Source organism: Coenobita brevimanus, chromosome 87 (genome assembly GCF_032717465.1).
Source record: "Coenobita brevimanus isolate Jiangsu-jjx chromosome 87, ASM3271746v2, whole genome shotgun sequence".
Lineage (NCBI taxonomy): Eukaryota > Metazoa > Arthropoda > Malacostraca > Decapoda > Coenobitidae > Coenobita > Coenobita brevimanus.
In genome coordinates this window covers 25315270-25331023 of record NC_137040.1, presented here as the reverse complement: position 1 = coordinate 25331023, position 15754 = coordinate 25315270, and positions in this window count along the sequence as shown.

Below are 15754 nucleotides of genomic sequence, written 5' to 3'. Positions count from 1 at the left end.
TCTTTAAAAAATAACCCACAAGACGAATAGGTGAAAAAATAACGACATGAATAAAACCGTCTGAAAAAAATCACCCACCAGACATGAATAAAACCGTCTGAAAAAATACATGAATATACCGTCTAAAAATAACCCACAAGACATGAATAAAGCCATCTGAAAAGAATAACCCACGACATGAATAAAATCGTCTGGAAAAGTATGAACCCTCATGAATAAAACCGTCTGAAGAGTAATACACCAAACATATCAACACTCTGGAGTCTGGATAATGAAAACATGAACAAAACCGTCTGAAAAGAATAAACCCCACGAAATGAATAAAACCGTCTGGAAAAAGCAAGAATAAACCAAGAAAACCGGATTCACGGGCTATGGGGACACTATTATTTTTCGCTGCTGGAAAGGGACGCCTTCATGCGGTGGCACCGATGTAAGTTGATGGCGGAGCTGCCTGGTTATACAAACGTCCTTCAGCCTCCTCCCTATCCCCCCAAGGGAGGATGGTGGGCTGTAGACGGGAAACTTCTGCAGTCCACCGGGTTTGCGTTTCAGATCAACCCGCGGTTACAACAACTTTTATTACATTTAATTTAGGCTACAACTGCCACCCCCCATTCGAAAAGCATCCCCCAAACCGGAAAAAAAAAAAAAATGGATAGCAAAACTCAAATACCAAGCTGCCCTCGGGGTAGCAGTGTCGCCATCAACTCACCTCGTCTCCCGTTCTCTTTCAACTTCGCATTGTTATGCAGTTTCCTCTTCCACTTCACTCCTTTCTCTCCCACCGTCCTCTCCGCATTCTCAACCACACGTAGACGCAAGGAATACGCTCCAGGATCATCAGAGTTCACTTTAAAATCACAAAATAAAAAGACAAAACACGCACACGATCACCTCACTGAAGCTTACCTCCCAGGTGCGGAAGCGGACGTGCGCAGAACCACCTGCGTAGACACCATGGCCGCCAACCCTCCCGATCAAACTTAGTTACTTCAGTTTTTCACGCTATTTATGGCTTTCAGTCTACTTAAATTACTTACATTGCTCCTTAAATATGCTTATATAATACCATACCACTGACTAATTACCTGTATTAGTAGTATAAACAGGTATTAATTGCGACTCCTGGCTAGCTCATGTTGGCAGCCCTGACCTGCTTGCAGCCTCCAGGTGTGGCGTCGCCACGTCAGCTCACCTGATCACAAAGGTTATGCATGGACGAAGACTCTACTTTTGGATATTATGTTTTTTTTTTTTCAGGCAAGAGCTTACTAGACTCCACCTCATCATATCTGAGTAGCAATAACCGTAAAATAAATACGATAATCAGCGTTAATACTGTCTTTTGTCGTAATTAAACTAAACAAAAAGTGTTTTCAGAAGCGCCTGGCTAAACGAGGGTGACTTGTTGTTCTCATAACCTAGGACATGGCTGGTGCAGGAGTGGGACGCCTTCAAGTGGAGGCATTGATATAACGGAACGGCTTCTCTCCCCTGTTATACAAAAGTCCCTCAATCCCCTTCCGTACCTCCAAAAGAGGATGGTGAACTGCAGGATGAGGACAACGTCAGCCTGCACTCCACCACATTCAAGTTGCAGATGAACCTGGGGCTACTGCTACTACTACTACCACTACTACTACTACTACTACTACTACCATAATCACCACCATCGCTTCTACTACTACTACTGCTGCTTCTACTCCTACAATAATGACGTCTTTTTACATTCTACTCCTTTTACCACCACTGGGCTACTTTTACCCAGCTTAGGAGAGATGTTCCCGCATCAAAATAATAATAATAATAATCTATCTATCTATCTATCTATTGCCAGACGCCTCAGTCCCGTTTGGGGTGGCCACAAACAAATCGCCTCCAAGTCGCCCTGTCCCCCGCCATTTCACTGCCCTGCTCCCAACTCACACCCCCTCTCTCATATAATAATAATAATAATAATAATAATAATTATAATAATAATAATAATAATGTTAAGCTCCTTTCTGAATGCGATCCCCGAGACAGGATGCACGAACATTTGATCGAATTCCAAGTCGAAAGCATATCTATCTATCTACCCACTTGTTCATGCTGTCTATCAATCAATGTTTTATCTACTTACCTACCTACACATCTGTGTTTATCCATTCGTCTATCCATCAAACTATCTATCTATCGCTCCATCCATCAAACCATCTATCTACCTGTGTTTATCCATTAACCCTATCCACCCATCCAAACGACTATCTGTTTATTCATTTATCTATCAGTCTTTACCTATTTGTGTTTGTCCATTTATCTATCCATCTATTTATCTATCTAACCTACCTACCTACCAACTTATCTCTATCCCACACAATCTCCCATCAACCCTGCTCTTCACCAAACATTATAATTATTTTCTCTATGCCGGTCAGAGTCAACATACCCATACGTTAAGTACTCTGTTCACCCTCCTCCCATTAACCCTTTCCCCACGGCTAATATCATCATCATCATTATCATCAGTATTATCAGTCATCATCATCATCATCATCATCATCGCTGTCGTCATCACCACCATTATCATCAATATTATCAGTCATCATCATCATCAATATTTTTTTTTTATATAAATAACAGAACGGAGGAAGGAAAAACAAATGGGTAAAAAAAAATAATCCATACACCAGATTACTGGTGTCCTCTGTTCATAAAATATCTGTAACAGTTAGACTTGAACAGTTGTGGGTTGAAATTTGGAGGAAAACAACTCTGGGGAAGCGAGTTCCAGAGAGATGCAGTTCGGGGAATGAAAGAATTCTAATAGGCGGAAGTTCTGCAATATGGTTGAGTGACATTCCAGTCATGAGCGCTACCAGATGCCCGTGTAGCACGAGGGAAGGCATGGAGAGGTGGCACCATGGACGCAACTTCGTCTGAGCATTTGCCAAAAAAATATCTGTAAAATAATGCAAGGGAGGCAACATTCCTTCTTACTTGCAGGGGAGGTAGTTTATATGTAATGGCAGGGTTGTTAATGATTCTAACAGCTTTATTCTGAATTTTGTCTAGTTGTCTTAATGCAACCTCTCCACAACCATTCCACAAGGGTGAGCAATATTCAAGCTGAGAGCGCACATGACTCTTATAAATTATAGCTAACTACTCATCGGTGAAGAAGTTACGGACTCTGTACAATAATCAAAGTTTCTTTGAGGCGGTTTTAGCAAGTGATCTGACATGAGAGGTCCAGCTGAGGGCACTGTTAAGTGAGACACCAAGAATTTCAATACTTTAGGAGATGGGAATATTAGTAGCACTGAAGGAAATGTACGAATCTGGCAATATCTGTCTATTAGTAAACTGTATATATTTAGTTTTACTAGCATTAAAAGAGACAAGGTTGTTTTGTCCCCATTCATTGATTGTAGATAGATCTTGATTTATGGAGATGGCTGTACTGAGTTGAGAGGTAGAGATATTAGACTTTGTGAATGGATGTCTGAGTGTGAATGAACTATGTAGTGTTGAGTCATCTGCATATGAGTGAATGGGATTGTGAGTGACAGATAAGAGATCATTAATATGAACCAGAAATAGGGTTGGCGCCAGAACTGATCCCTGCAGCACGCCGGCGTTAATTGAGTGGAAATTCGAATGTACGTCATCTACTTTTACTCTTATTTTCCTGTCACTAAGATAAGAAGAAATCAAAGGAACAAAAGACGTTAATTCATAGCAAGGGAGTTTGGACAGCAGGGAACGGTGCCATACTTTGTCGAAAGCTTTAGAGATATCAAGAGCTACTGCATGAGTTTCTCCAAAAAGATCAATTGATTGATGGATGGTATGAGTTAAGAGATTGAGTATGTCAATGGTGGATCTTTCATGGCGAAAACCGTATTGTCTATCACTAATTAAGTTGTTGGATTCAAGATGTTTAACCATATGCTTATTAATTAAAGTTTCAAATACCTTACCAAGAGAAGATGTGACAGCTATTGGTCTGTAATTGGAGGGGTCAGACGAACTTCCTTTCTTCGGAACTGGGTGGATATTGGCTTCTTTCCATGAATTTGGGAATAAAGAAGTACGTATGCATAGTCTGAATAATTTAGCTAGGACAGAGGCAAGTTCAGGGGAACACTTTTTCAAAACAATTGGCGGAATTCCATCTGGGCCTGGAGCTTTGTTGGTAGGTAAATTGTCTAGGATGGATTTTACGTATCTTGTCTGTATTTTAAGTGGGGCAATTTCGGGAGAATCAAGTTCCAGTACTGAGACATTCTGGCTGGTATCATCTATGGTAGAGTTTCTGGCAAAGGTACTAGCAAAGATATCTGCTTTCCCACGTGGGTCATTTGTAATATTGCCATCTGAAGATTTTAGTGGGGGAATGGAAGATGACTTGTTAAAGTTATTATTGAAAGAATTAAGAGTTGACCAGAATATTCTATTGTCATGAGGGCTGTTAAGTAGTTTTGATGCTTGCTTTTGAAGAAAGTTTGATTTAGATAGATTTAATACAGCTTTTGCATGATTTCTAGCAATTTTCATCACCATCATCATCATAATCTTCATTATCATCATCATCATCATCATCATTCAGGCAAACATTAGAGTCTCTCATTTAGCTGAGAAAAATAACAGGAATCACAAGTTAATTGCTTGTCATCCTCTCTCTCTCTCTCTCTTACTTCTCCATCTACCCCATCCTTCCTTTCTCTCTTCTCCCTCTTCCCCCTCTTCTCCTCCCCCTCTCTTCCTCCCTACTCTCTTCCTTCTCCCGTTCCCTCCTCTACCCCTTTCCTTCCGTCTCTTCTTCCCCGTTTCCTCCTCCTCCTCCTCTCCCTCTTCTTCCCTTCCCCTCCGAGCAACATAAGCTGGACGGGGCGCAGTAACGGGGGTGAAAATTAAATCAGCATAACAGTATTACTCACTCCCACCACCACCACTATCACCACCATCACCATCACTACCACCACCACTACCACCTCTATAACCACCACCACCACTATCACCACCACCACAAATGTCATCACCACCTTTACCGACACTACCACCACGACTATGACCACCACTATCACCATCATCATCATCACCACCACCACCACTACCACCTCCACTAACCCTCATTATCACCAGCCTCCAATACTATCATTATTCACCACTATCACCACCACTGCTGTCATCACCACTCACCTTCAGTAACACCATCACCATCATTCTCCAATAGTAGCATCACCATCACTATCACCATCCAACACCCGTGTCACAAATTCTCTCTCTCTCTCTCTCTCTCTCTCTTACCATCATTAGCACCCTTACCATCACAATCATTAGCCTCCAGCACTATCACCAACATCACAATTATCACCACTATCATCACCACCAACTCACGCCTCATTATCACCACTCAGAACCAGCCTCTAACACCACTACCACTCCTGATACGGCCATTATCACCACACTATCACCACCTTCTCACCACTTTCACCACCCTCGAGATCACCACTATCAAACTACCACTGTCACCATTAACATCACTCATCACCACAGTTACCATCACCATTATCACCAATGACTGCGAACTTCTCTATCACCATTCATAACACTCACCATTAACACCATCACCACTATCACCAACGCCTGTGAACTCCTTGCGCATTACTATCACCACCTACCACCATCATCATTTATCACCATTACCACCATCATTTATCACAATCACCACAATTGCTATCACCACCATCTGTTTCACGTATCACCATTAACATCAACGCCTGTGGACCATTCGCTTATCACCATTATCACCACATCAATCTACCACCATCACCATTAACACTATCACCAATAACACCATCACAATCACCAAAACCCGTGAACTACTCTGTTATCACCAAAGCACCATCACCATTAGCACCATTATCTGTCACCAATATCACCATTACCATCATCTGTCACCATTAACACCATGTCAATAATAACACCATCATAACACCATCATCATCATCACCATCATCGTCATCACCATCATCATCATCATCCCTTGTGCACTACTCTCTATTATCACCATTAACACCATCATCAACGCCTATCACCTGTCCTATCACATTATCACCACACCTGTCTTCCCGGAAGTGTACATATCAGCACTATGACAATTACAAACACTACCTGCATATTATCTGTTTCACAAACTGAGAGAGAGAGAGAGAGAGTGAGAGAGAGAGAGATTTACATATCAAATAAGTAAAATAAGACACTAATAAGATAAAATGACTGATGGGTAGTAGTGGTGGTGGTGGTGGTGGTGGTGGTGAATGTGGTGGTGGTGGATAACATAGTGGTTGTAGTGGTGGCAATTGTCATAGTGGTATAGTAGGACTCGCGCGCGCTCGCGGCCGTGGCGCGGCTCGCACCTGTGTACAGTGTTGCCACGTTTTCTATACCGTTATCTCTCTCTCTCTCTCTCTCTCTCTCTCTCTCTCTCCTGGCGGGAAATGTGAGCCACCTTGAGTACTTTTGATTCTTTTATAAGTTATTTATAATTGTGCTTTCATTTGTTAATTTGGTTTTGTCATATTTAGTAGTAGATGGAGTGTCAAAGTTACTGTCTGCTGAGAGGTTTGTTACGTTACTCATTCATACACCCCGACGTAGTGGTCCAGGGGGGAGGGGAAGTGTGAAGGGGGATTTGACCTGAGACACCCAGGAGGGATTAAGAAGGGAGGAGAGGGGAAGGGGGGGGCTGGATTCACCTACCACGTGGTCAATATTAGAAGAGAGAGAGAGAAATTACGTGTATAGATATATGTGCATCAATAGGAACAATGTATATCAGTGTGTGCAGTATGTACAAAGGATTGAGAAGTAGGTGTACAGGAAGATGCAGCAACTACAGTCAGAAATCATTATTACCATGTTTGGATAGATGCATCGATACTTGCAAAATTAAGAACAAAAGTTCAACCAATAGTGTAGATACATCCACTCAGGCACCTCAAAATGAGCAGGCGATGATAGATGATAGAACAAGCGATGATAGAAGGGCGATAAGCGATAGTACAAAAAATTGTTATATTAGTAAAGTAAAGAGTTTCCCAGTTAGTAATAAAATAAATAACAGTAAATGCCAAGGTAAAGGCATAACTACTCGTAATAATCTGAAAGTGTACTACACAAACAGCCGGAGTTTACGTAATAAAATGGATGAACTGAGGGCTTTAATTTGTACAGAGAAAATAGACATTGCCGTTATTAGTGAAACTTGGATGAATACAGACACTCGAGAATTTTTAGCAGAATATCAGATAAAAGGCTATAATATTTTTGTGTCAAACCGTCCGGAAGAAAGGGGGAGGGGGTAGCTATTTATGTAAAGGATTCATTAAACTGTTACAATATAGCAGACATTAAAGTAAATAGGGACACAGAAAGTGTCTGGGTTGAAATTAGTAACAATAGGGAGAAATTAGTCTTAGGAGCAATTTACAGATCTCCAAAATTAAGTAGAGCTGATAGTAAATACCTCTGGGAGGAAATTAGGAAAGCATCACAGTCCAGCTTAGTAATAATTGTTGGGGACCTTAATCTGCCAAGGATAGATTGGAGAAATCAGACAGGAGATGCAGAGTCAGAGGAATTTCTAGAGGTAGTACAGGATAATTTCCTTTATCAGTATATCAGGGAGCCCACCAGAGGTAATAATATACTAGATTTGGTTTTAGCTAATAAAGAAAATATCATTAGCGATATAGAGGTTGGTGGACGACTTGGTAATAGCGATCATGAAGAAATTAAGTTCAAATTTATTTGGGATGTCTGTTCCACTGAAAATACCTCCACCGTTCCTAATTTTCGTCTAGGAGATTTCGATGGCTTAAGAGCTTATTTTCGAATGGTATTCCACAGGGAGATTAGCTATTTGAGGGAATGTCAGATTAGTGGGATCCCCAGGTCATAGGTCAGGCGCAGGAAGCACGTGGACGTCCGTCAGGTGTCTGTGAGGGGGAGGTGGTAGATAGGAATGTAGTCCAGGTGACGGAAATTAACTCAGCTCCAGTACCAAACAGACGTTCGACCAGTGAGAAGTATAACGAGTTAATAAATATAATATACGGAGGCCAAGATAGATATATTCCTTCAAAACCGTTTAGAACTAACAATTCAGAACCAAGATGGTTAAACAACAGATTAAAAATCTCTCATAGGCCAAAGGAAAGGAATATATAGAAAAATAAAACGTGGAGAGGAACACTTACGTAACCGGTACACAATTTTAAATAGAGAAGTAAAGAGGAGATAAGAAAAGCAAAGAGAAGTTATGAAATTAAGGTTGCAAGTGAATCAAAAGTAAACCCCAAGGGTTTTTATCAAATGTACCGAACGAAAAATAAAGATAGGATAGGACCACTCAGAACAGAATCAGGTGACATTACCAGTGAAGATAAAGAAATGTGCTCCATCCTAAATAATTATTTCATATCAGTATTCACCAAGGAAAATCTAAGCCTGGTCCTCAAGCAGCAAATATTTACCATGAGAATACGGAAAATATTCTTAGTAAAATAACCATTAGTAAGGAGGACGTATTGAAAGAAATTAACAAGCTAAAACCTCAAAAATCGCCAGGTCCGGACGATATATATGCAAAAATTATAAAAGAAACCAAAGAAGAATTATGTCAGCCACTTTTAACGTTATTTAATGACTCTTTAAGTTCAGGAGAAGTTCCAGAGGCGTGGAAAACCGCAAACGTAGTACCCATCTTTAAAAAGGGTGATAAATCAGCTGCGTCGAATTATCGTCCGATAAGTCTAACGTCAATAGTAGGAAAAATGTTAGAGTCAATTTTGGCAAATAAGATTAGAGAACACTTAGAAAGATTTAATCTTATAAACGAAAGTCAGCACGGATTCAGGCAAGGACGATCCTGCCTCACAAATTTGTTGTCATTCTACTCGGAGGTCTATGAGGCAGTAGATAGCGATAAAGCTTACGATGTTATTTATCTGGACTTTAGTAAAGCTTTGATAGAGTCCCACACGAAAGGTTAGTTAGAAAAGGTTCGAGCACACGGTATAGACGGCGATATCTTAAAATGGATAGAATCCTGGCTGAAAGGACGAAAGCAGAGAGTATTAATAAATGGAACTAAGTCGGACTGGGGATTAGTAACTAGCGGTGTACCACAGGGTTCAGTACTCGGTCCCTTATTATTTATCATATATATAAATGATCTAGACTTAGGAGTCAATAGCAGAATCAGCAAATTTGCCGACGATACAAAAATAGGGCGTATCATTAACTCGATTGACGATTGCCATTACTTACAAAAAGACCTCGATACATTGTCCAAATGGTCTAAAACTTGGCAAATGGAATTTAACGTTGAAAAATGTAAAGTACTTAACGTAGGGAAGACCATTGGAGATACTAAATACAGCTTAGATAACAAAGAAATTAGCAAATCGGAATGCGAGAGAGATCTAGGAGTTATGATTAGTAACGACCTTAAACCTAGGCAACAGTGCATTAATGCGAGAAATAAAGCAAATAGGGTCCTAGGATTTATTTCGAGAAGCGTGAGCAATAGATCATCTAAAGTAATACTGAAACTTTATCTAGCATTAGTAAGAACATAAGAACATAAGAAGAGAGGACAACTGCAGTAGGCCGGTTGGCCCATGCTAGGCAGCTCCTAGAAGAGTAACTGAACTACTAGAATGAGATAAGGATAGCAAAGAAGAAGGCTCTCCCCCGCCCTCCAAACCCTCCAGCCGAAGCCGGCAGGAAAAAGTCAGAAAGAACACCACGCCGTACAGAAAAACTGGCGTGGACATTTTACAGGAAAGTGTGAAAGGAGAATAGAGACTATCATAGTGTAACCTGAAAAGAAAATTTATTTTTGAATTAGTATTGGTTATAATATTTTCTTTATTCTATATCCACCCCTTATTTGTCATATGCTTATCTAGCCTATGCTTGAAACTCTCAATGGAAGAGGCAGCAACTACTTTACTAGGTAGCTTATTCCATTCGTCTACTACTCTATTACCAAACCAATTTCTACCGATTTCCTTTCTGAAACGGAATTTTTCTAGTTTGAAACCATTATTTCTAGTTCTATCCTGTATGCTCACTTTAAGTACCTTGCTAATATCTCCCTTATTTATACCATTCATCCACTTAAAAACCTCAATTAAGTCTCCCCTTACTCTACGCCTCTCTAGCGAATGCAGACTTAGTCTTTTCAGTCTGTCTTCATATGACAGGTTCCGGACGTCATGTATCATTTTAGTCATTCTTCTCTGTACATTTTCTAACGAATTAATATCCATTCTATAGTAAGGACACCAATATTGTACTGCGTAGTCTAAATGTGGCCTTACTAATGCTAGATAAAGTTTCAGTATTACTTTAGATGATCTATTGCTCACGCTTCTCGAAATAAATCCTAGGACCCTATTTGCTTTATTTCTCGCATTAATGCACTGTTGCCTAGGTTTAAGGTCGTTACTAATCATAACTCCTAGATCTCTCTCGCATTCCGATTTGCTAATTTCTTTGTTATCTAAGCTGTATTTAGTATCTCCAATGGTCTTCCCTACGTTAAGTACTTTACATTTTTCAACGTTAAATTCCATTTGCCAAGTTTTAGACCATTTGGACAATGTATCGAGGTCTTTCTGTAAGTTATGGCAATCGTCAGTCGAGTTAATGATACGCCCTATTTTTGTATCGTCGGCAAATTTGCTGATGCTGCTATTGACTCCTAAGTCTAGATCATTTATATATATGATAAATAATAAGGGACCGAGTACTGAACCCTGTGGTACACCGCTAGTTACTAATCCCCAGTCCGACTTAGTTCCATTTATTAATACTCTCTGCTTTCGTCCTTTCAGCCAGGATTCTATCCATTTTAAGATATCGCCGTCTATACCGTGTGCTCGAACCTTTCTAACTAACCTTTCGTGTGGGACCCTATCAAAAGCTTTACTAAAGTCCAGATAAATAACATCGTAAGCTTTATCGCTATCTACTGCCTCATAGACCTCCGAGTAGAATGACAACAAATTTGTGAGGCAGGATCGTCCTTGCCTGAATCCGTGCTGACTTTCGTTTATAAGATTAAATCTTTCTAAGTGTTCTCTAATCTTATTTGCCAAAATTGACTCTAACATTTTTCCTACTATTGACGTTAGACTTATCGGACGATAATTCGACGCAGCTGATTTATCACCCTTTTTAAAGATGGGTACTACGTTTGCGGTTTTCCACGCCTCTTGAACTTCTCCTGAACTTAAAGAGTCATTAAATAACGTTAAAAGTGGCTGACATAATTCTTCTTTGTTTTCTTTTATAATTTTTGCATATATATCGTCCGACCTGGCGATTTTTGAGGTTTTAGCTTGTTAATTTCTTTCAATACGTCCTCCTTACTAATGGTTATTTTACTAAGAATATTTTCCGTATTCTCATGGTAAATATTTGCTGCTTGAGGGACCAGGCTTAGATTTTCCTTGGTGAATACTGATATGAAATAATTATTTAGGATGGAGCACATTTCTTTATCTTCACTGGTAATGTCACCTGATTCTGTTCTGAGTGGTCCTATCCTATCTTTATTTTTCGTTCGGTACATTTGATAAAACCCTTGGGGTTTACTTTTGATTCACTTGCAACTTAATTTCATAACTTCTCTTTGCTTTTCTTATCTCCTCTTTACTTCTCTATTTAAAATTGTGTACCGGTTACGTAAGTGTTCCTCTCCACGTTTTATTTTTCTATATATTCCTTTCCTTTGGCCTATGAGAGATTTTAATCTGTTGTTTAACCATCTTGGTTCTGAATTGTTAGTTCTAAACGGTTTTGAAGGAATATATCTATCTTGGCCTCCGTATATTATATTTATTAACTCGTTATACTTCTCACTGGTCGAACGTCTGTTTGGTACTGGAGCTGAGTTAATTTCCGTCACCTGGACTACATTCCTATCTACCACCTCCCCCCTCACAGACACCTGACGGACGTCCCCACGTGCTTCCTGCGCCTGACCTATGACCTGGGGATCCCCACTAATCTGACATTCCCTCAAATAGCTAATCTCCCTGTGGAATACCGTTCGAAAATAAGCTCTTAAGCCATCGAAATCTCCTAGACGAAAATTAGGAACGGTGGAGGTATTTTCAGTGGAACAGACATCCCAAATAAATTTGAACTTAATTTCTTCATGATCGCTATTACCAAGTCGTCCACCAACCTCTATATCGCTAATGATATTTTCTTTATTAGCTAAAACCAAATCTAGTATATTATTACCTCTGGTGATAGGCCACATTTAGACTACGCAGTACAATATTGGTGTCCTTACTATAGAATGGATATTAATTCGTTAGAAAATGTACAGAGAAGAATGACTAAAATGATACATGACGTCCGGAACCTGTCATATGAAGACAGACTGAAAAGACTAAGTCTGCATTCGCTAGAGAGGCGTAGAGTAAGGGGAGACTTAATTGAGGTTTTTAAGTGGATGAATGGTATAAATAAGGGAGATATTAGCAAGGTACTTAAAGTGAGCATACAGGATAGAACTAGAAATAATGGTTTCAAACTAGAAAAATTCCGTTTCAGAAAGGAAATTGGTAGAAATTGGTTTGGTAATAGAGTAGTAGACGAATGGAATAAGCTACCTAGTAAAGTAGTTGCTGCCTCTTCCATTGAGAGTTTCAAGCATAGGCTAGATAAGCATATGACAAATAAGGGGTGGATATAGAATAAAGAAAATATTATAACCAATACTAATTCAAAAATAAATTTTCTTTTCAGGTTACACTATGATAGTCTCTATTCTCCTTTCACACTTTCCTGTAAAATGTCCACGCCAGTTTTTCTGTACGGCGTGGTGTTCTTTCTGACTTTTTCCTGCCGGCTTCGGCTGGAGGGTTTGGAGGGCGGGGGAGAGCCTTCTTCTTTGCTATCCTTATCTCATTCTAGTAGTTCAGTTACTCTTCTAGGAGCTGCCTAGCATGGGCCAACCGGCCTACTGCAGTTGTCCTCTCTTCTTATGTTCTTAATACAAAGGCAGTGACAGACCTCTCTCTCTCTCTCCCCCCTCCCCCCCCTCTCTCTCTCTCTCTCTCTCTCTCTCTCTCCTGGCGGGAAATGTGAGCCACCCTGAGTACTTTTGATTCTTTTATAAGTTATTTATAATTGTGCTTTCATTTGTTAATTTGGTTTTGTTATATTAAGTGATGCCGACAATGCATTCAATGCATGCCTCTCTCTCTCTCTCTCCCTCTCCCTCTCTCTCTCTCTCTCTTGGGACATTGAATCTCCTCATTCTCCCTTGGGACATTTATTTTAGGCCAGATGGATGTGTAAGTATTGCCACTCACAAGAATTACATGAATTATTTCTTTTACTTTGGATATTGGCATATTTCTTCTTTTTTCAGGCTCATTATCTTATATCCATAACTGTAATATTATTACCCACCCTAAAACTACGCTAAAAACCAATAAAAGTGACTACAATATCTTTTAGCAACACTGTACAATATGTGTGCCATGTTTCTGTGTTACTGTATAAATATTTTATGCATAATAAGATTACTGTTGATTCATCCATCAAAATACACAAGTGTAAGTTTTATTCATCTGAATTTATCGAATTTGTGATGCCTTGTACATAAATAGCTTCCGTTTCACATCGCAAGTTGGGGAAACGTGGCACCATTGCCCACAGGTGCTGGCCACACCCCCCCCGCAAACAGGCGGGAATCCGACTATAGTTGTGGTAGTGGTGGTGATGGCGGTAGTTGTGGTGGAGACGGAGATGTGGTAGGGGTGGTGGTGGTAGTTGTGAAGATGATATTTACGATGGAAGTGGTAGCAGGTATGGTAGTGGTGGTAGTGGTTGTGGTAGTGGTGATAATGGTAGTGATGGTGGGGGTAGTGGTGGAGAGCAGAGGGGAGCTGGTGGTGGTGATACTGCGGTAGTAGGTAATGGAAGTAGTGAAGGTAGTGGTAGTGGTGGAGGAAGAGATGGAGGGATGGAGAGGAAAAAGGGAGCCGTAAGTGAGGAAGATAAAGAGACGGAGGGAAAGGGATGAGAATTGAACCGGAGGGAAAATTGAGGAGGGAAAGAGAGGGAGAGGCGAGAAGGACGGAGACAGACTGGAATGAGGGAGGGAAGATGGAGAGGGGATGGAGGATGGTGGAAGGAGTGGAAGAGATAAAGAGGAAGAGGGGAGGGAGGGAGGGAGGGAGGGAGGGAGGGAGGGAGAGAGAGAGAGAGAGAGAGAGAGAGAGAGAGAGAGAGAGAGAGAGAAGGGAAGAGTCGAGGAAAGGGGATAGGGGAAAATATGGAGGAAAGAAGGGAGGTGAGAAATTGAAAGAGAAAGAAGAAAAAGGGAGAATAAGGGCAGAAAGAAGGGAGATGAAGGAATGAAGGAGGAGAAAGGCGAGAGAATGAAGGAGAAAAGGAGACAGGTAAGAAAATACAGGAGAGGAGGAAGATGGAAGAGAGGGAAGGAGGGAAGAAAGTGAGGGAAGAAGGAAGGCAGACGAGGGAGGTAAGAACATAGGGGGAGGGGGAGAGAATGAGAAGAAAGAATAGCTAGAAGTAGAGAGAGAGAGAGAGAGAGAGAGAGAGAGAGACAGACAGACAGACAGACAGACAGAAGGAGGGGGGGAGGGAATAAGAGAATAGGGGAGAGAAAAATGGAGATAATGAGGAAAGGAAGGAGGAAGCTAGGGCAACAGACAAAAGGAAAGATGAATACGAGATGGATGGAAGTGAAAGAAGGATGGATGGAATCAAAATGAGGAAATGACATCAAGGAAGAAGGAGAAAGGAGGAAGTGAGGGAGGTAACGAAGAAAGAAGGAAGGAAACGAGGAAGAAACGAAGGACAGGAGGAAAGAAAGGACGAAGGAAGGAAGGACGAAAAGGGGGAGCGAGGGGAGGGAGGGAAGATAGGAAGAAGAACAGAATAGAAGGAAGGAAGGAAGGAAAGGAGGAAGTAAAATCCAAAACAGCGAACGAAAGAAAAGGAAGAAGAAGGGAAGAGAGGAAGGAAAGAAAAAAAAGTAAGCAAAGAAGATTGAAGTAGAAAATATAGAAAATGAGAGAGAGAGAGAGAGAGAGAGAGAGATTGAAGACGATTATGGAAAGGGAGAGAAGAAAACATGAAAGAAAAGAGAAAACGGAAGAAGGAAGGAGGAGAAAAAGGAAGGAGGGAAGAGGAAGGAAATAAAAGAACAGGGGATTGGAAGCGAGGGAGACAGGAGAAAGAAAAAGAAAGAAAATGTAAGAATGATACAAGGGACTGGACTGAGAGAGAGAGAGAGAGAGAGAGAGAGAGAGAGAGAGAATGAAGGGAGGAGAGATACTTGAAGGAAGAAGGAAGAAAATGAGGGGGGGGGAGAGGAAGATGGGAAAGAAGAGAGAAAAAGACAAAATAAAGGTAAAGGAAGGAGGAAGAAGAGAAATAAAGACGATGAAAAAGAAGGGGAAAAGTAGGAATGTAAAAGGGGAAAGAGGGAAGGAAGAAGGGGGCGAGGAAGGAAAGGAGGAAGGGAAGAAAAAAAATGAGAAAGGAGGAATAGGGAAGGAAAGAAGGGAGGAAAAAGGAAAGGAAAGAAGGGGAGGAAAAAGGGAAGGAAAGAGGGGAGCAAAAAGGGAAGGAAAGAAAGGGAGGAAAAGGGGAAGGAAAGAAGAGGAAAAAATGGAAGGGAAAAAAGGGGAAGGAAGGATGA